The sequence below is a fragment of the Calliphora vicina genome, chromosome 2 (assembly GCF_958450345.1).
Source record: "Calliphora vicina chromosome 2, idCalVici1.1, whole genome shotgun sequence".
In the NCBI taxonomy this organism is placed as follows: Eukaryota; Metazoa; Arthropoda; class Insecta; order Diptera; family Calliphoridae; genus Calliphora; species Calliphora vicina.
Window position 1 is genome coordinate 257,218 of NC_088781.1, and position 22,755 is coordinate 279,972.

General features: G+C 31.3%; 1 protein-coding gene across 1 annotated transcript in view; it reads left to right on the forward strand.

The window, feature by feature from the left end:
• Nucleotides 1-22,755, forward strand: part of Mtp (microsomal triacylglycerol transfer protein) — a 70,323-nt gene that overhangs the window by 38,013 nt on the left and 9,555 nt on the right. The gene's annotated exons all lie outside the window — the stretch shown is intronic.

Below are 22,755 nucleotides of genomic sequence, written 5' to 3' on the forward strand. Positions count from 1 at the left end.
TAACACATGCAAAATATTGGGAATCTCTCAATTACAGTTCACTTGATATTCGAAAATAACTAACTAACTAACTTGATATGGGAGATACCTAGGGTTTCCAGACGGGCTGGACTTGGCTGGATTGTCCAGCTTTTTTGATGCCTGTCCAGTTTCAAGCTAAAATTGAATTTGTCCAGCTCAATTGAAATTTTGGACAATGATACCCATAAATGAAAATTTACTTACTACTAATTAGTACACAATAATAACCAGGGCAAGGATTTCTACGCAAATGCATGTTTGTAGTCAGTAACTCAAAATCACTTTTGACAATTTATCTTTCCGAATCGAAGAATTTGCAACAAAATGGCATCGATTTGTTGTTGCATATTTTTTTTATAAATGCATATTTTGCATATTTTTCTTTTCAATGCATATATTTAGCATATTTTTCCAAATAGTCTAAGGGCTATTATTACAACTTGCCTTTATAGTTAAAGGTAACTTTAAGCAATAGAAAAAGGCACCCTTAAAGTTAACTTTAACTATAAAGGCATGTTGTAATAATGGCCCTAAAGGTATTTTATTCAAAACTTATTCATGTAGCATTTTTAGCACATGGTTTACATCAATTAGCCAAAGAAAGTTGATCTCAATTTGAAGATATAGATTTAATAATTTCGAATGGGAAAAAGTGGTTTTAAAGGCACCATCTCGTGTTGCTAAATTTAAAGAAAAGTATCCAGAACAATTACGTACACATTTCGATTCTTTTGAAATCAATTGCAAAAGTATTTAGTTAGTAGCAACAATTTTTTTAAATTTTTTGATTATTAAGAACCGGAAAATTTATGAAACCGGTTTCCGGTTTAACTGAAAATGTGTGTTTTCGAAAAAACCGGTTTTGATTACTGTCTTTAAAAAAAACGGTTTTTGTCTTCAAAAAAAAAAAACAGGTTTATAATACATTTTTATTTAACTACTATACTTCTTCAACTATAACCATTCCCTTTATATGGGAGGGGTCATACCTACAAAGCCGATCCCGCCCAATTTCAGCCAAACGTCGTAAATGATTCAGACAATGCTTCAAGACTCTCGAAATTACAATTTTCTTTGCAATTATAATTCTACAGATATTCGTATAACGTTTGATATTAGCAGATATTATAAAGGGTACGTTCGTAAATGCAGTAGTTGTGCATCACTGCAGCATAATTAACGTCAAATGTTCAAAAATGCATCACTTGGCAGCACTGATTTACGTCAAAAGTTTTTTTTTTTTGCAAACAATTTGCAGTGCTGCCGCAAATGTTTGCAAATGCTGCAACCAACAATTTAGTTTCTGATGCAATAGTGCGCGTTTTAGAATATTTTGTTGAAAAAAACTAAAATAAATGAAAATTTTACATTGCACTGTCCAAAAGCCAAAATTGCGGCAAAAATTAATTCCAAGGGATCTAGCATCCTAAAACTTTGTGTAGAGACCCCTGCTGCAATTTGTTTTACTTTTTTCAGCTTGAAAACTCTATTTAAAAAATGTAAACTTTCATAGCTGTTTATATGTAAACTGAGTGGCCAATTGGCATAAATGCATTTATGTCATCGAAGTGTTAGGAATTGAACCGTAACATTTTTTTTTCAAAAAGCGAAAGTTGAACATTTGAATTGGAAATGGGCACATAGTGCATTGTGACAAAATGGAAAAGTATGTAGTGGTATTAATCAATAATTGTTAGTAAAAATTAAAATAAAAATCATATTTATAGTTCTGAGGAAGATTTTACGTTTAATATTCAAAAATTAATAATAAGAACCAGGTTGGACATGGAATCAGAGTTATGGTCTTATATACGTCGTTGCAAAGGTCTTTGAAATATCTATCATTAGATATCCATATTGTCTATATTAATGACTTAGTAATCCAGATATAGGTAAAAAATCGAGGTTGTCCTAGTTTTTTCCTTATATCTCAGCCATTTGTGGACCGATTTTCTCGATTTTAAATAGCGACCGAGCCGGAAGAATTTCGGAGATATTGATTATGAATCGTGTATGTAAGTTATTTGGGGGCTTCGGAAAGTTGATTTTAACACACAGACGGACAGACGGACATGGCTATATCGATTCCGCTATCTATAACGATCCAGAATATATATACTTTATGGGGTCGCAAATGAAAAATGTGGAAATTACAAACGGAATGACAAACTTATATACATATACCCTTGCCACTCATGGTGAAGGGTATAAAAATAAAAAAAAACAATGGTAAAATACAAAAAAAAAAAGAAACACCTTCAAAATATTTTTTTTAAGAGACTTCAAATTATTTTCTATTACAACTCTCAATTAAAACAGAGCAAAATCAATGCTGTTTAATTGTTTCTCTTATTTATTTAGAACAACAACCCTGCAGTTCAGTGAACTAGTTCCGCTACATGAATGAAATAAACATGATTGCGCCATCGACAATTCCGTTATTTTAGTGTACTCTTTTACTCTTTTTTCGTGACGTCAACAGTGCGCCTTTTCTTATGTTTTGAATGTAAAATACTTACTTTTTATATGAAATTTCAAAACAAATAGTGAAAAATAAATAAAAAAAATTAATTAAATATTAAAATGTGGTGTGCAGTAAAAAATTGCAATAATAATTATAACTAGGATCGCCCGGTATCCGAAATTCGACCACTTTTAAACGCGTTTTACCAGTTTTATGAAAATATTTTTTTAAAAAAATTATGTTCTGCAAATCTAGAGAAAATAACCTTTTAAACCATATATGTTTCATGAATAATGGTGGACAATAACATACTTAAAAGTGTACCACAAAAAAACTTGTGGCCTAAAATATAGCAAAAATATTGCAAATTAATAAAGTAAAATATGTCTAATAACATAAAACCTAAAATACATTTGATTTTATTAAACATAAATAACTTTTAAACATAATTATTGACTTTTCCATTCTAAATCACATACAATTTTCATATATTACAATCAGTTTAGGGCACTGTTGAGAGCCATGTCGCCATCTGTGTTTATTTCTTTATGGTTCCGCTACGTCGAATTAGCTAGCCACTGAGAACTACCACTAGTGAATTTTCAACCCACTCGCAACGTTATTGACTGGTGAATTTAAGACGGGAATGTCATTGCATAACATTTCACTATTAAATTCAATAGTACGAATATTCCAGTATTTGAGAAAAAAAAGAAAAATAATCTGAGAGCGAGGTTGAACTCATAAATTCCCGTTTCAAGTCAAATGCTCTAACGGTTAGAGTCTAACCACTGAACACTTATTTGTACTAAACTCTATTTGTTGTTAAGAATTACATGTGAGTCTACCAGTGTTGCCAGAAAATGAATTTCAAAATATGCTAAAACTTGAAAAACTAAGTGCTAAAATGTTCTACAGAAGAAAAAAAGAAAAAAAATTTTCAATGTAACAATACAATTTTTATTTCAAATATTACAAATATAAATTATAGTTTTTTCTAATTTTGTTCATAACAATTGTTGATTTGTTTTATTTTTTATATAAATACTAGCTGAAACCGGTCCGCGTTGCTGGCCCTTACAATAATTCTGTTTTATATTGCATCTCGATTTGAATATACAGTGTCGGACAAAAAAAAGCACGGACTCCCCCGACCTAACATCGCACCCGATACACTGAGGTGGTCATTTGACAAAGTTGTAGCAGATATATATAAGTACAGTGACATGATATGCCCTTAAAAAAAAGAAGTATTTAAGGCAAATGGTATATTATATTTATGAATTCATCTTAAGGACAAGGGATATACGTTTCTTTTTTTTATTTACTCGGGAGCAAACCACATACAAAACATGAATTTTCCAAATGTAAGCCAGCAATAGTCAACGATTGGCCTTATGATTTGTCGTTGGAAATCTTTGGTATGCGTGAAATCATTACGTCTTCGCATTTTAATCTGCCACCGATGATTGTTGCCTCAATTAAATTTGGTGGACATTTTTTGATGGTCAATAGTGTTCCGTTGCATAATTTGGCGCGTTTATGTTGCGGAGAAACATTATCTGTGATCCAACCTTCAATGTTTCAGTAGCATAATTGAGGCTTGTTCTTCGTTCATTACTGTGTCAATCGATTTGTATTTCTTTATTTCGCCAGTCAGTTTCAATTAATTCGCTCATTGAGCTTGTTGGCATCATCATTTTTTGGTAACAAAATTGCACGTTCCCGCAGCCAATCCGAATTTTTGTAGTTGGTTGTAAGACTTGTGAATACCTTGTCGACGACGCACACTGTGGTAAATCACAAATCCAGCTGGACAAAATTAAAAAATAAATGTCTGGCAACATTCCATCTGATCATTTAATGAGCTTCTCAATACAATAGGGAACTGTTATTCATGTTTTGTTTTTTTAGTTTTTAGCTCCGATTAGGAAAAACTAAGCTTTAAAGTCAGTTGTTGTCAACAGGTAAGATTTCAAAGAGAAGTGTATTTTTTGTGTGACTTTGGTTTATGATTAAAAAGGCTACGGTGATTTTATTGTCATAGTTTTTTTATATTATTATTAAGCTCTATTTCAAGGAAATATGCAACAATTTTCATTTAATTATTTCCATTGTAACTTTGAAAAAAAACTATTTTTTGTGAGAAGATCAGAAATTGGAAAAAATAAAATATTTCCTTTTTTCAAGTAGAGTTAAAGCTGTTTATTCCGCATAGTTCCGCTGTAAAACTATATTTGGGTTAATCTGTCAAGTGTTCAGTTTAAGGTAAATCAAAAACATCTTGCGCATTTTTGCGACCGCCATACATTTTTTTCACTTTTCCAGTATGACCACAAAGAAAAAATAAAATATTTCCTTTTTTCAAGTAGAGTTAAAGCTGTTTATTCCGGATAGTTCCGGTGTAAAACTATATTTGAGTTAATCTTTCAAGTGTTCACTTCAAGGTAAATTGAAAACATCTTGCGCATGCTTGCGACCGCCATAAATTTTTTCACTTTTCCAGTATGACTTCTACTTTTTCACGAAAGAAAATTTTTGAAGAATGGGTAAAAACTCCCAAAATACATTGCGAAAAAAAGTTGTTTTTTATAATCGTTTATATATTTGAACTCATTTTTTATACGATTCATAAGTGAGAAGTGAACCCAACGTGATTTATTAATTTTGTCCAGTTAGATTTGCGATCTACCACACTGTGCAACGGATTAAATATTCATTTGCATTTGGCAGAAGTACGGCGGGAACGAAATCTGATTTGTCGACATTGTTTACTATATTAGTTGTATTTTCGGAAATTTTGTTTATCATCGGTTGATAATATAAAAGCACTTTTTTAGTACAATGTTAACAGCGGCATACTATTATTGAAGAAATTAAATCGTATGTAGAGTTTTGCGACTAATTATCGGTTTTTATCTGGCCATGCACGACTGAAGTCCAGCTTTTTTAAAGAAGCGGTTAATTGTATCTGCATCGACATCAATTCTATAAACTTTTTGATATATTTTTGTTCATTCTACGCTAATTTATTTGGAATTTCTAGGACTTCTCTTACAATTTTACACCTTAACATTTCATCAAACTTTAATGGACATCCTGTTCGTGACAAACTTTCATATCTATTAAACCGTTTATAGTTCCAATGGATAGTTTGGACTCTAGATTTTGACAAACTAACCATTTCCCCCACATTTGCCGCAAATTTTCCTTTATTTGACAACTAATGTTCCGAAGTCGGCGGATGTGTGTGAAGTTAAATTCGAATTTAACTAGCACAGACAAAAACCACATTTTTAACATTGATCATTTTACAGTCAACATAGCACTGTTAAGCACTTAACAGTCATCATAAATAAATTGTGGTACATGAAATATATCTGAAATATGTATCTGAAATAATTTCAGAACTATAAAAAATAAAAAAAAAATAATAAAAAAATAAATTTCTGACGTGAAATAAAAGTAAGATAGTAAGAATTAATATTGGAATTTAAATAAAATTGAGTTTTTTGAAAACAAAAACTGGAGAGGATTAGTGACCATTTTGGGAACTGGGTGAAAGGTTCGCATACTACACTATATAGAAATGTTGGTGCAATGAGCACTTGTTGGAAGTGTTATAGTGGGATACCTGAAATAATCTTGGGATTTGAGAAAATTTAAGTTTTTTGAAAAAAAAAGCTCGAGATGATTTGTGACCATTTTGGAAACTGGGTGAATGGTTCGCATACTATACTATATGGAAGTGTTGGTGCAAGGAGCACTTGTTGGAACTGTGGTAGTGGGATATCTGAAATAATCTTGTGATTTGAGAAAATTTGATTTGAAAAATAGTATTTTTTTGAAAAATTTTCTGGAGAGGATTTTTGTCCATTTTGGGAATTGTGTGGAAGGTTCGCATATTACACTATATAGATATGGTGGTCCAAGAGGTACTTGTTGGAACTGTGGTATTGGGATATCTGAAATAATCTTGGGATTTGAGAAATTTCGACTTGAAAAATGTAATATTGCTGGAGAGGATTAGTGTCCATTTTGGGAATTGTGTGGAAGGTTCGCATATTACACTATATAGATATAGTGGTCCAAGAGGTACTTGTTGGAACTGTGGTAGTGGGATATCTGAAATAATCTTGGGATTTGAGAAATTTCGACTTGAATAATTTTATTTTTTTTTGAAAAATTTTCTGGAGAGGATTTTTGTCCATTTTGGGAATTGGGTGGAAGGTTCGCATATTACACTATATAGATATGGTGGTCCAAGAGGTACTTGTTGGAAATGTGGTAGTGGGATATCTGAAATAATCTTGGGATTTGAGAAATTTCGACTTGAAAAATTTAATTTTTTTAAAAATTTTCTGGAGAGGACTTTTGTCCATTTTGGGAATTGGGAAGGTTCGCATATTACACTATATAGATATGGTGGAGCAAGAGGTACTTGTTGGAACTGTGGTAGTGGGATATCTGAAATAATCTTGGGATTTGAGAAATTTCGACTTGAAAAATTTAATTTTTTTAAAAATTTTCTGGAGAGGACTTTTGTCCATTTTGGGAATTGTGTGGAAGGTTCGCATATTACACTATATAGATATGGTGGTCCAAGAGGTACTTGTTGGAACTGTGGTAGTGGGATATCTGAAATAATCTTGGGAATTGAGAAATTTCGACTTGAATAATTTTATTTTTTTTTTTAAATTTTCTGGAGAGGATTTTTGTCCATTTTGGGAATTGTGTGGAAGGTTCGCATATTACACTATATAGATATGGTGGTCCAAGAGGTACTTGTTGGAACTGTGGTAGTGGGATATCTGAAATAATCTTGGGATTTGAGAAATTTCGACTTGAAAAATTTAATTTTTTTTGAAAAATTTTCTGGAGAGGATTTTTGTCCATTTTGGGAATTGTGTGGAAGGTTCGCATATTACACTATATAGATATGGTGGTCCAAGAGGTACTAGTTGGAACTGTGGTAGTGGGATATCTGAAATAATCTTGGGATTTGAGAAATTTCGACTTGAATAATTTTATTTTTTTTTTTAAATTTTCTGGAGAGGATTTTTGTCCATTTTGGGAATTGTGTGGAAGGTTCGCATATTACACTATATAGATATGGTGGTCCAAGATGTACTTGTTGGAACTGTGGTAGTGGGATATCTGAAATAATCTTGGGATTTGAGAAATTTCGACTTGAAAAATTTAATTTTTTTAAAAATTTTCTGGAGAGGATTTTTGTCCATTTTGGGAATTGTGTGGAAGGTTCGCATATTACACTATATAGATATGGTGGTCCAAGAGGTACTTGTTGGAACTGTGGTAGTGGGATATCTGAAATAATCTTGGGATTTGAGAAATTTCGACTTGAAAAATTTAATTTTTTTTTTAAATTTTCTGGAGAGGACTTTTGTCCATTTTGGGAATTATGTGGAAGGTTCGCATATTACACTATATAGATATGGTGGTCCAAGAGGTACTTGTTGGAACTGTGGTAGTGGGATATCTGAAATAATCTTGGGATTTGAGAAATTTCGACTTGAAAAATGTAATATTGCTGGAGAGGATTAGTGTCCATTTTGGGCATTGTGTGGAAGGTTCGCATATTACACTATATAGATATGGTGGACCAAGAGGTACTTGTTGGAACTGTGGTAGTGGGATATCTGAAATAATCTTGGGATTTGAGAAATTTCGACTTGAAAAATTTTATTTTTTTTTGAAAAATTTTCTGGAGAGGATTTTTGTCCATTTTGGGAATTGTGTGAAAGGTTCGCATATTACACTATATAGATATGGTGGTCCAAGAGGTACTTGTTGGAACTGTGGTAGTGGGATATCTGAAATAATCTTGGGATTTGAGAAATTTCGACTTGAAAAATTTAATTTTTTTAAACATTTTCTGGAGAGGACTTTTGTCCATTTTGGGAATTGTGTGGAAGGTTCGCATATTACACTATATAGATATGGTGGAGCAAGAGGTACTTGTTGGAACTGTGGTAGTGGGATATCTGAAATAATCTTGGGATTTGAGAAATTTCGACTTGAAAAATTTAATTTTTTTAAAAATTTTCTGGAGAGGACTTTTGTCCATTTTGGGAATTGTGTGGAAGGTTCGCATATTACACTATATAGATATGGTGGTCCAAGAGGTACTTGTTGGAACTGTGGTAGTGGGATATCTGAAATAATCTTGGGATTTGAGAAATTTCGACTTGAATAATTTTATTTTTTTTTGAAAAATTTTCTGGAGAGGATTTTTGTCCATTTTGGGAATTGTGTGGAAGGTTCGCATATTACACTATATAGATATGGTGGTCCAAGAGGTACTTGTTGGAACTGTGGTAGTGGGATATCTGAAATAATCTTGGGATTTGAGAAATTTCGACTTAAATAATTTTATTTTTTTTTGAACAATTTTCTGGAGAGGATTTTTGTCCATTTTGGGAATTGTGTGGAAGGTTCGCATATTACACTATATAGATATGGTGGTCCAAGAGGTACTTGTTGGAACTATGGCAGTGGAATATCTGAAAAAATCTTTGGATTTGAGAAATTTCGACTTGAATTTTTTTTTTTTTTTTGAAAAATTTTGTAGAGAGGATTTTTGTCCATTTTGAGAATTGTGTGGAAGGTTCGCATATTACACTATATAGATATGGTGGACCAAGAGGTACTTGTTGGAACTGTGGTAGTGGGATATCTGAAATAATCTTGGGATTTGAGAAATTTCGACTTGAATAATTTTATTTTTTTTTTAAATTTTCTGGAGAGGATTTTTGTCCATTTTGGGAATTGTGTGGAAGGTTCGCATATTACACTATATAGATATGGTGGTCCAAGAGGTACTTGTTGGAAATGTGGTAGTGGGATATCTGAAATAATCTTGGGATTTGAGAAATTTCGACTTGAAAAATTTAATTTTTTTAAAAATTTTCTGGAGAGGACTTTTGTCCATTTTGGGAATTGTGTGGAAGGTTCGCATATTACACTATATAGATATGGTGGAGCAAGAGGTACTTGTTGAAACTGTGGTAGTGGGATATCTGAAATAATCTTGGGATTTGAGAAATTTCGACTTGAAAAATTTAATTTTTTTAAAAATTTTCTGGAGAGGACTTTTGTCCAATTTTGGGAATTGTGTGGAAGGTTCGCATATTACACTATATAGATATGGTGGAGGAAGAGGTACTTGTTATAAATAAAATAAATAAAACATGAATTTTAAGTTTGATGTTTAAAAAAAGCTCACACTAAAAATAGTTTACTTTTCTGAAAACTGATAAAACTATACGAAAGACTATAGAACGGCGCATATTATGCATTACTCAGTTAAAAAATACGAAATTTGAGTTATGCCATTATTTTAGTAAATGAGCGATATACCCAAGCGATATTAAAGGTACTTACCTCAATTATGCAGTAAAAACCTGTATTTTTTATTTATATTATGTTGAAAACAGAAGTAAAATATATTTTAAAAGTTATGCATTATTATTTCAGCTAGCCTACTATTATAGTTCCAACAAGTACCTCTTGGACCACCATATCTACATAGTGTAATATGCGAACCTTTCACACAATTCCCAAAATGGAAAAAAATCCTCTCCAGCAATATCACATTTTTCAATTCAAAATTTGTCAAATCCCAAGATTATTTCAGATATCCCACTACCACAGTTCCAACAAGTACCTCTTGGACCACCATATCTATATAGTGTAATATGCGAACCTTCAACACAATTCCCAAAATGGACAAAAGTCCTCTCCAGAAAATGTTTAAAAAAATTAAATTTTTCAAGTCGAAATTTCTCAAATCCCAAGATTATTTCAGATATCCCACTACCACAGTTCCAACAAGTACCTCTTAGACCACCATATCTATATAGTGTAATATGCGAACCTTCCACACAATTCCCAAAATGGACAAAAATCCTCTCCAGAAATTTTTTCAAAAAAAAATAAAATTATTCAAGTCAAAATTTCTCAAATCCCAAGATTATTTCAGATATCCCACTACCACAGTTCCAACAAGTACCTCTTGGACCACCATATCTATATAGTGTAATATGCGAACCTTCAACACAATTCCCAAAATGGACAAAAGTCCTCTCCAGAAAATGTTTAAAAAAATTAAATTTTTCAAGTCGAAATTTCTCAAATCCCAAGATTTTTTCAGATATTCCACTGCCATAGTTCCAACAAGTACCTCTTGGACCACCATATCTATATAGTGTAATATGCGAACCTTCCACACAATTCCCAAAATGGACAAAAATCCTCTCCAGAAAATTTTTCAAAAAAAAATAAAATTATTCAAGTCAAAATTTCTCAAATCCCAAGATTATTTCAGTTATCCCACTACCGCAGTTCCAACAAGTACCTCTTGGACCACCATATCTATATAGTGTAATATGCGAACCTTCCACACAATTCTCAAAATGGACAAAAGTCCTCTCCAGAAAATTTTTAAAAAAATTAAATTTTTCAAGTCGAAATTTCTCAAATCCCAAGATTATTTCAGATATCCCACTACCACAGTTCCAACAAGTACCTCTTGGACCACTATATCTATATAGTGTAATATGCGAACCTTCCACACAATTCCCAAAATGGACACTAATCCTCTCCAGCAATATTACATTTTTCAAGTCGAAATTTCTCAAATCCCAAGATTATTTCAGATATCCCACTACCACATTTCCAACAAGTACCTCTTGGACCACCATATCTATATAGTGTAATAGGCGAACCTTCCACACAATTCCCAAAATGGACAAAAATCCTCTCCAGAAAATTTTTCAAAAAAAAAATTAAATTATTCAAGTCGAAATTTCTCAAATCCCAAGATTATTTCAGATATCCCACTACCACAGTTCCAACAAGTACCTCTTGCTCCACCATATCTATATAGTGTAATATGCGAACCTTCCACACAATTCCCAAAATGGACAAAAGTCCTCTCCAGAAAATTTTTAAAAAAATTAAATTTTTCAAGTCGAAATTTCTCAAATCCCAAGATTATTTCAGATATCCCACTACCACAGTTCCAACAAGTACCTCTTGGACCACCATATCTATATAGTGTAATATGCGAACCTTGCACACAATTCCCAAAATGGACAAAAATCCTCTCCAGAAAATTTTTAAAAAAATTAAATTTTTCAAGTCGAAATTTCTCAAATCCCAAGATTATTTCAGATATCCCACTACCAGAGTTCCAACAAGTACCTCTTGCTCCACCATATCTATATAGTGTAATATGCGAACCTTCCACACAATTCCCAAAATGGACAAAAGTCCTCTCCAGAAAATTTTTAAAAAAATTAAATTTTTCAAGTCGAAATTTCTCAAATCCCAAGATTATTTCAGATATCCCACTACCACATTTCCAACAAGTACATCTTGGACCACCATATCTATATAGTGTAATATGCGAACCTTCCACACAATTCCCAAAATGGACAAAAATCCTCTCCAGAAAATTTAAAAAAAAAATAAAATTATTCAAGTCGAAATTTCTCAAATCCCAAGATTATTTCAGATATCCCACTACCACAGTTCCAACAAGTACCTCTTGGACCACTATATCTATATAGTGTAATATGCGAACCTTCCACACAATTCCCAAAATGGACACTAATCCTCTCCAGCAATATTACATTTTTCAAGTCGAAATTTCTCAAATCCCAAGATTATTTCAGATATCCCACTACCATATTTCCAACAAGTACCTCTTGGACCACCATATCTATATAGTGTAATAGGCGAACCTTCCACACAATTCCCAAAATGGACAAAAATCCTCTCCAGAAAATTTTTCAAAAAAAAAATTAAATTATTCAAGTCGAAATTTCTCAAATCCCAAGATTATTTCAGATATCCCACTACCACAGTTCCAACAAGTACCTCTTGCTCCACCATATCTATATAGTGTAATATGCGAACCTTCCACACAATTCCCAAAATGGACAAAAGTCCTCTCCAGAAAATTTTTAAAAAAATTTAATTTTTCAAGTCGAAATTTCTCAAATCCCAAGATTATTTCAGATATCCCACTACCACATTTCCAACAAGTACCTCTTGGACCACCATATCTATATAGTGTAATATGCGAACCTTCCACACAATTCCCAAAATGGACAAAAGTCCTCTCCAGAAAATTTTTAAAAAAATTAAATTTTTCAAGTCGAAATTTCTCAAATCCCAAGATTATTTCAGATATCCCACTACCACAGTTCCAACAAGTACCTCTTGGACCACTATATCTATATAGTGTAATATGCGAACCTTCCACACAATTCCCAAAATGGACACTAATCCTCTCCAGCAATATTACATTTTTCAAGTCGAAATTTCTCAAATCCCAAGATTATTTCAGATATGCCACTACCACAGTGCCAACAAGTACCTCTTGGACCACCATATCTATATAGTGTAACATGCGAACCTTCCACACAATTCCCAAAATGGACAAAAATCCTCTCCAGAAAATTTTTCAAAAAAAAAATTAAATTATTCAAGTCGAAATTTCTCAAATCCCAAGATTATTTCAGATATCCCACTACCACAGTTCCAACAAGTACCTCTTGCTCCACCATATCTATATAGTGTAATAGGCGAACCTTCCACACAATTCCCAAAATGGACAAAAGTCCTCTACAGAAAATTTTTAAAAAAATTAAATTTTTCAAGTCGAAATTTCTCAAATCCCAAGATTATTTCAGATATCCCACTACCACATTTCCAACAAGTACCTCTTGGACCACCATATCTATATAGTGTAATATGCGAACCTTCCACACAATTCCCAAAATGGACAAAAGTCCTCTCCAGAAAATTTTTAAAAAAAATTAAATTTTTCAAGTCGAAATTTCTCAAATCCCAAGATTATTTCAGATATCCCACTACCACAGTTCCAACAAGTACCTCTTGGACCACTATATCTATATAGTGTAATATGCGAACCTTCCACACAATTCCCAAAATGGACACTAATCCTCTCCAGCAATATTACATTTTTCAAGTCGAAATTTCTCAAATTCCAAGATTATTTCAGATATCCCACTACCACAGTGCCAACAAGTACCTCTTGGACCACCATATCTATATAGTGTAATATGCGAACCTTCCACACAATTCCCAAAATGGATAAAAATCCTCTCCAGAAAATTTTTAAAAAAAAAAATTAAATTATTAAAGTCGAAATTTCTCAAATCCCAAGATTATTTTAGATATCCCACTACAACAGTTCCAACAAGTACCTCTTGGACCACCATATCTATATAGTGTAATATGCGAACCTTCCACACAATTCCCAAAATGGACAAAAATCCTCTCCAGAAAATTTTTCAAAAAAAAAATAAAATTATTCAAGTCGAAATTTCTCAAATCCCAAGATTATTTCAGATATCCCATTACCACAGTTCCAACAAGTACCTCTTGGACCACCATATCTATATAGTGTAATATGCGAACCTTCCACACAATTCCCAAAATGGACAAAAATCCTCTCCAGAAAATTTTTCAAAAAAAAATAAAATTTTTCAAGTCGAAATTTCTCAAATCCCAAGATTATTTCAGATATCCCACTACCACAGTTCCAACAAGTACCTCTTGGTCCACCATATCTATATAGTGTAATATGCGAACCTTCCACACAATTCTCAAAATGGACACAAATCCTCTCTATAAAATTTTTCAAAAAAAAAATAAAATTTTTCAAGTCGAAATTTCTCAAATCCAAAGATTATTTCAGATATTCCACTGCCACAGTTCCAACAAGTACCTCTTGGACCACTATATATATATAGTGTAATATGCGAACCTTCCACACAATTCCCAAAATGGACACTAATCCTCTCCAGCAATATTACATTTTTCAAGTCGAAATTTCTCAAATCCCAAGATTATTTCAGATATCCCAATACCACAGTTCCAACAAGTACCTCTTGGACCACCATATCTATATAGTGTAATATGCGAACCTTCCACACAATTCCCAAAATGGACAAAAATCCTCTCCAGAAAATTTTTCAAAAAAATACTATTTTTCAAATCAAATTTTCTCAAATCACAAGATTATTTCAGATATCCCACTACCACAGTTCCAACAAGTGCTCCTTGCACCAACACTTCCATATAGTATAGTATGCGAACCATTCACCCAGTTTCCAAAATGGTCACTAATCATCTCGAGCTTTTTTTTTCAAAAAACTTAAATTTTCTCAAATCCCAAGATTATTTCAGGTATCCCACTATAACAGTTCCAACAAGTGCTCATTGCACCAACATTTCTATATAGTGTAGTATGCGAACCTTTCACCCAGTTCCCAAAATGGTCACTAATCCTCTCCAGTTTTTGTTTTCAAAAAACTCAATTTTATTTAAATTCCAATATTAATTCTTACTATCTTACTTTTATTTCACGTCAGAAATTTATTTTTTTATTATTTTTTTTTATTTTTTATAGTTCTGAAATTATTTCAGATACATATTTCAGATATATTTCATGTACTACAATTTATTTATGATGACTGTTAAGTGCTTAACAGTGCTATGTTGACTGTAAAATGATCAATGTTAAAAAATGTGGTTTTTGTCTGTGCTAGTTAAATTCGAATTTAACTTCACACACATAGTCGGCGGATATTTCCTATATTTTTGCCATTTTGAGATTCATTGTATTACAATTAATAAAAAATTAGCACCAAATCTCACACACGCAGCTACTATAAATATAAATCAACTGATCATTTGTGCATTTTCCGCTGTGACTGGATCATTTTTATGATTTTCTTTTTCACATCCAATCAAATGATTTACAGGGTTTATTGATGAGTGTCATGCTATGTTCAAAGAAAATCTTGCTTCACACATCCTTGCTAATCTTTTTTCCCTACTGTTTTATGCAAAATTAAATTTTTTCTGTAGTCCATGGAATGGACTTGAATTTTCTCTATGTTTTTTGCTCAAAACGTGGTTTTTTAAAATTGATAATTTAGATTGCAAATCCTTTTTGGATTGTAAGTCTACTCTAATTTTTTTAATTTTCTGCATCATCAGTGAGTGCCAAAAAACAAACAGTCACATTCAGCATATCTGACTATTGTTTATTACTGAATATGCTTGTGAAATGTAGTGCAAATAATGACCATTTAACCAGAGTACGGAAATAAAAAAATCGAAACGTTTGCTATCGTTTTGTTCTTTTCAGTGAGTAAAACAAAAACCAAACACATACAATGAGAATGATTGTCGCATTATGTTTCGTATTGCTTTGCTCATGAGCGCAAACTGTACATTAATATAAACGTACGCAGCTAGAAAGATAAAAGAGAAGAAAAGAGTAAGAACAATATTGAAACATTATGATAAAAAACGTTTAACAAACGTTTGGTAATTGATTTACTCATTATAATAGAGAACACAGTACAAAAAATAATAGAGAACACAAATACAAAACGAATAAAAAATACGTTTCTCTATCTGTTTTGTACTCAAATGCAGGCCGATTTCTCGCCAAACGTGGCGATTTTTCATTGCCTTTGGCGACCAAAATTTCCAATTGGCGACATGGCGATTTACAGACTAGTTGGCGATTTATTTGGCGATTTTTTAACAAATTATTGGTTTTTCTTGAAATATTTTTTTTGATATTTATTAACACAATAGTTTACAAAATTAATCATTTATAATCTGATCATATGGATACAGGTAGCATACATGATCAAATTGTTTCAACAATATTAACTTGTGTAAGCCGTCATTTTAAAATAATAATGGAAATATTGATAACTTAATATGCTCATTAAAATTGTCGATTGGTTCGACGGATTCTTTGGAATCAGGAATCTATCGATTTTGGCACAGAATTTGAAATGGAATTACAAAATATAAAAACGGAGGAATATGATGTAGAAATTTTAAAAGAAAATAGTTTTTTGTATTTAAAAAAATTCGAAAAAATTTTTTTTCCAAAAAATGAAAAAACATCTTTGGCAAAAAAAAGAAAATTTTGTTTTACCTAAAAATATTTAAAATTTTTATTTTGAAGTATAATTTGGTGAAGGGTATATAAGATTCGGCACAGCCGAATATAGCTCTCATACTTGTTAAAGTATACAATGAATTTTCAATATTGAAATGAAATGGAAATTTTCGGTAGTTCAAAACTCATTAACTTTATTTTTCAATAAAGGGGAATATGAATTGCAATGGTCAAAATTAGCATATATCACTTGGACTCAGATCTTTAACGGTGAAATTCCAACAAAATTTGTTAGATTTTTGGCCACAAGTTTACAATTATTGAGATGCAGGTGGAACATTTCACTTTAAAGACTTAGCATTGGCCGTTCGTAATATGTTAATTTTAACAACCAGTAATTCATTTCAGCCGACAGATAAAATGTTAAAAAAGTTTAATTCTAATACAATGTATACTTTTATATCAATTTAATATAAATAACTAAATATAACTAGATTTAAACCGAAATAAATTTAGTATGTATGTATTTTACAATATAAAACTAAAAAAAAAATATTTTGGCGATATTTGGCGATTTTTCGTTTAGCTTTTGGCGATGGAGGTAAAAAAAATCTGACAACCCTGCTCAAATGTACGATTGTAACGGCAAATTAAATAATGCAGATGAGTGAAAAGCTAATCGTTTCGTTTTCTCTCTTTGTCACTTGAAAAGTTTTTGTTTTGTTTTGGCTCATGTACAATACAATATAAAAATTTTGATTTGTTTTGTACATTTTGCAAACGTTTGCGAATACTCTGCAGTTAACTACCACTTTAGCAGCCATAGCGAACTAGTTTGTTTTACAAGTAGTAATATAGCTAGTGTAAGGTTTCCAATTCGTACTTTTCAAATTCCTGGGAATTTGGACAAACACACATTGCTTTGTTTACTTTTTAGCTTGAAGGTCACATGTACACTTTTTTTCATATGTGTCAGTAACATCTTTGAACGCTTATAACTCCTAAAAAACTATATGGGTCATTTTGACCCACGAGATATATATGGTTAATCTCTCTACTGTAATTTTCATTAATATAAATAAATCTACATAAATATTTCTGTAAAATAAATATATTTATAAGAGTCACCCAATATGGTAATATAGTCTGTGCCACTCATATTACCATTAGGGTTTTTATCCCGGGAATTCCCGGTACAAATTTCCCGGGAATTTTGCCAATTTTTCACTATCCGATTCCCGGGAATTAAAAACTGACGACAATAAATAAAAAGCAAGTTAGAACTCTGTTTTTTTTCACCAACAAACAGTGAAAAGTTTTTTACAGTTTTTTGCTTATATCTTGGCAATAATAGGTTTTTTACAGTTTTTTGCTTATATCTTGGCAATAATAGGCCGCTTATTATTATTATTTATTTGGGGTTTTTCGTATGAAAATTTAAAAAGAGAATTCATTATGTATTGAATTTATTTCTTATTGAATCATTCCAATTTCTTTAAATTTCTTCTTCAAATCCATAACAAAATAGCTTCAAAAATTTATTAAATGATTAAATTTTTCGCCATGGGGGAACATCAGCCAACACCGAATAACTTAAAGTTATGTGTTCTTTTATCGATTATTTATCATCCTTGAAAGTTTAATTTTCCATATGATGTGAGCCAGACGCGATTAATGGTTTTTCAACAAGCTGTGAAAATATTTCAGGGTGCGAATTTTTTGTGCTAACTTCATTTGTTTTTGTGATACCAAATATTAATTGGTGATAGAATGTCAAGAGTAGTGAATAATAAGTGTCGGTCATTTAAGTATGAAAAAAATTTATATTTAACATCAAAACTCGCCAGATACAAGGAATCCCTGATAAAATATAGAAAAAATCAGTCACAATTTATTTAAAATTTTTCTATGTAGTTTATTATACTTTGTTTTGTGAATTAAGGTATAAAACAGTAAAATACGATTATATTTTTTGATTATTTTGTCTTATTTTACAAATGACAAATCTGCCCCATCCCTATGGCGTATTTAACCCATGGGTGGGGTGGTTTCGCCGTTTTTGGTCAGTCTAGAAATGTTAAAAAAATATGTACATATATTAAGATGAGATAGGCAAGATTGAAATGATCAAAATTAATGCCAACATATACAGTATTAGCCATAACTAAAGCACTCAATGGATTTTTTTCAAATCATATTTTTTTATGAAAACGGCTTTGGGATGTATTTTGTATATATTTTATTAACTAATGTTGTTAATGTCCATTTAATATTCATTTAGTAAAAGATAATTTTATTAAAAATTAATTTAAAATGATAAATCATATAAAAACTTAAAACGCAACGTACAAAACAAAAGCACCCTCTTATAAAATGTTTAAAAATTTGACTCGCTAATGCATATTTGCAATGTGAGTTATCGGGAATCACAATGAATGCATTTAAAAATTCCAAAAGATAAAAATAAAGGAAGACGTAGAGTGTAAAATTTAAGTTTTATACAGTTTATTGTGAAAAAAAAAAACAATGACAAGGAACAAGTACTCCAGTGAATTTAAAATTAAAGTTATTGAAGACTGGACAGGTTTATCACTACATGAATTGAGTGAAAAATATTCAATTAACAGATCAGTTATTTCCAGTCTCGTTTCAAAATTTTTTAAGACTGATCGCATATCACCGGTGCATTCTGGAGATCGTTCGCGAAAAAAAACAAGATATTATGATTCCTTGATCAAAAGAGCAATACATAAAGATCCTACAGCATCAGCTATTCAAGTACGAACAAGTTTAAGATTATGCGTTAGCGAAAGAACAATCCGTAGAAGAGTAGTAGAGTAGTAGAGGCCCGATTATTCAGCTGACGACCAGCAAAAAAAAAGCATTTCTATCAGCTAAGAACAAGGAAGCTAGACTGAAGTGTCGACTGGAGTGTCCAAAAATGAAAGACAGTACTGTTCCCTGTCGAATTCAAATACAACTTAAAAAGTTCCGCTGGAATAAGGCGTGTACGCAGACCAAAAGGAGAAGGACTAAATCCTAAGTATTGCAAAGGAACAATTAAACATGGAGGAGGCAATGTCATGGTCTGGGGTTGCTTTTCTGGTCAATGATTTGGGCCAAATCATAAAATTTATGTGATTATGGATCGGCTCATGTACCGTGATGTATTGAAAGCTGTAATTGTTGCCTTATGCCAGTGAAGAGATGCCAATTATAGGGAGCTTCCAATAGGATAACGATCCTAAGCTCCCCTCCAATGTTTGTAAGACTTGGCTACAGAGCAATAAGGTATGAAAATAAATCGTGAAAATTGCTGAAATAAGGATTGCCAATTTTCACGATTTATTTCATGCCGTTAAAATAGCCAAGGAAGGAATACCGAAAAACGCCAAAAAAAAACATAATATCTTCTATGCTAAGAGATGTTCTTGTGCCATCCAAAACAAAGGATTTGCAACAAAAAATTAATTAAAATTTTTTTCATAGTATATCCTTGAAGGGGTGCTTTAGTTTTGTCCGTTTCATTTTCTATCTTAAAATATTTTTGGATTTTAAGTTACCTCTTATAGAAAGGTTAACTTTGAAAGTACAGGTAAGCCTCCATTTACGCGGTACTTTATTTACGCGAATTCGATATAACGCTGAAATTAGCAACCATTTTTTCAAATACGCAACTTTTTTGACACTATTTTTATATAACGCGGCAACAAACAACAAGAAACGAAAAAAGACAAGAGAATAACATATATCTTTTTTGAAAACTTCGTAATTTTTATGAATTTTTTGTTATGTTTTGATCTCTTTTATGTATTAGAATATTTTGTTTTTGTAATTGAAATTTTTTCCTTAATTTTTGATAAGAAATAATTTTTTTAGTTGAGTTTTTTTACGCGATTTTTAGGTCCCAATTTCTTTTTTGTTATGTGACTGATGTATTGTTTTACGCGAAATAAAAAATTATTGGCCCCACAAAAGCATTTCGTTCTAAAAAATACCATATGAAAAAAATTCATTGAGGGGGTACTTTAGTTATGGCCAATACTGTATAAGTATCCGAAACAAGAAACAAATTAAGAATATGTATTGTGGTTATAATTTGAGATCGCCTTAAAAAAAGTGGATATGGTCCCCCTTCTACCCTACAAAAAGGTTTAAGACAATTTTTTCAATTAATTTTGTAAATGATTTGATTTAACAAAGTTTGAATAAATTCTGTTATTAATTAACTTTAAAATTAATTCAGTTTAAACAAAGGCTTTGGAATTAATCTAAAAAATTAATTATTAGGAATGGATTTATGGAATGAAAGGCTGACATTTTTTAATTACGGACTAAGATTTTATTGAATTAAGCTCAAATTTTATTAATTAATTCGAAGCTCTGATATTTAATAATTATAACACTAAGTTTTTATATGAAACTTTTAAGACATCTTCGAATTGTTTTGTCACTGACGTTGACACCATGGCTAAGCACAATCTAAGCACTTACTTTACTAATTGCAGTATTTGTGGCTTCAGAAACGATTAAGAGCCTTGCAATTCGATCATCAGCAGAAGATAGCTTCGGTGGACGACCACCACAATTTCGTGGGACTGATAAATTAATTTCTTTTTTTATTTTATTGATAAGTCCGATAGAAACTTTGTATTTTTTTTTAGCAATTAATCGATACGAAACGCAATTTTCTATATATTTTAAAATGGTTTTCTTCAGAACAGAATTTATAGCTTTATCAATTGTAAAGTATGTAATAAAGAAATTAAATGGATTATATTTTCTTAATTTTCTCCTTTTATCTATTGGATGTGATCCAAAAAACGTATAAAAGTTCCGTTAGTTTCAGAGTGAGATACCAGATAATAGTAAAAAGAGCTAAACAATTAACAAAAGAAAATATCAGACCAGTTGTTATTCGTAAGATATAATGTGTAAACTAATAGTACAACTACTCGTGAACAGTTTTGTCTTCTACTGTATGTACATTAGAGTGCTCCAAGATTGTATGGACGAAAAAAACTTTCTAGGTACAGGCCGTCCCCCCCTCTAGAATTGTTCTATGTATTGTAGAAACACGTTGTGTAAAATATTAGGATGATAGGATAACGTTAACTGGTGGCGCAACGACGCTGAAGTTTTGAGGTGCATTTACAAGGGGAAAATATGCAATTTTTTCAGTTTTTGTAAAAATTTTGCCATTAAATAATGACTTTTACAATTTAATTTAAAAGAATCGAAATGTGTACGTAATTGTCGTTATAATAAGATATAAAAGACAAAAATTGGTGAAAAAATTTTAAAGTTATTAAAAAATCGCCAGGCCATTAACGTGTCTCAGGCCACTAGAACAAGAAATTTATGAACAAAATTAACATATTTTGAGAAATATTAAAATAAAAGCTTATTTTTACTTAAAATATATCCATATTTACTTGTATATGAGTTTTTGTCCTCGTAGGATACCGTTAACCTATTCGCAGGTATGACCAAAAAAATTAAATTTTTTTAACGCCAGTTTCAAAACTCCAATTTCAAATTTTTAAAAATTTTGTTAAACAAATTTCAGAATTTTTTGATCATCACATGGGGATTTATTGACAACATAATAGGGAATAAAAATGTGAAAAAAGTATGTCAATACCTCCTATAGTTTTTCCGTACCTGCGATATAAATTTTGCGATTTTCGAGAAAAACTAATTTTTTGGCCATATTTTGGGGAATGACCAGAATTTCCTTACTGTAATGATTTTTAAGTAAAAGCTATTCAGAATAATATAGTCTAGGTAATTTTATATATAGTCTGAAAGTTTTACTAAAATCCGAAAACTCTAACCCTTAAATCGTGAAGGTAAAAGTCAATTTTTTCAATATTTGGAATTTCTCATGGAAAGATAGCGAAATATTATATATTTTTGGGCCGATTTTGATGAAACTTAAGAAAAATTTAAAATGAAGTCTAGTATTCACAATAACAGTACAAAAATGGAAATTAACCCTTAATAGCACTTGGGGTCCAAATGACCCTCAACTTTTAAAATCACGAAAAACACATTCATCTTGACCCCAAGTACTCTTAAGGGTTAATTTCCACTTTTTGTACTGTTATTGTGAATACTAGACTTCATTTTATATTTGTCTTAAGTTTCATCAAAATCGGCCCAAAAATATATAATATTTCGCTATCTTTCCATGAGAAATTCCAAATATTGAAAAAATTGACTTTTGACCTTCACGATTTAAGGGTTAAAGTTTTCCGATTTTAGTAAAACTTTCAGACTATAT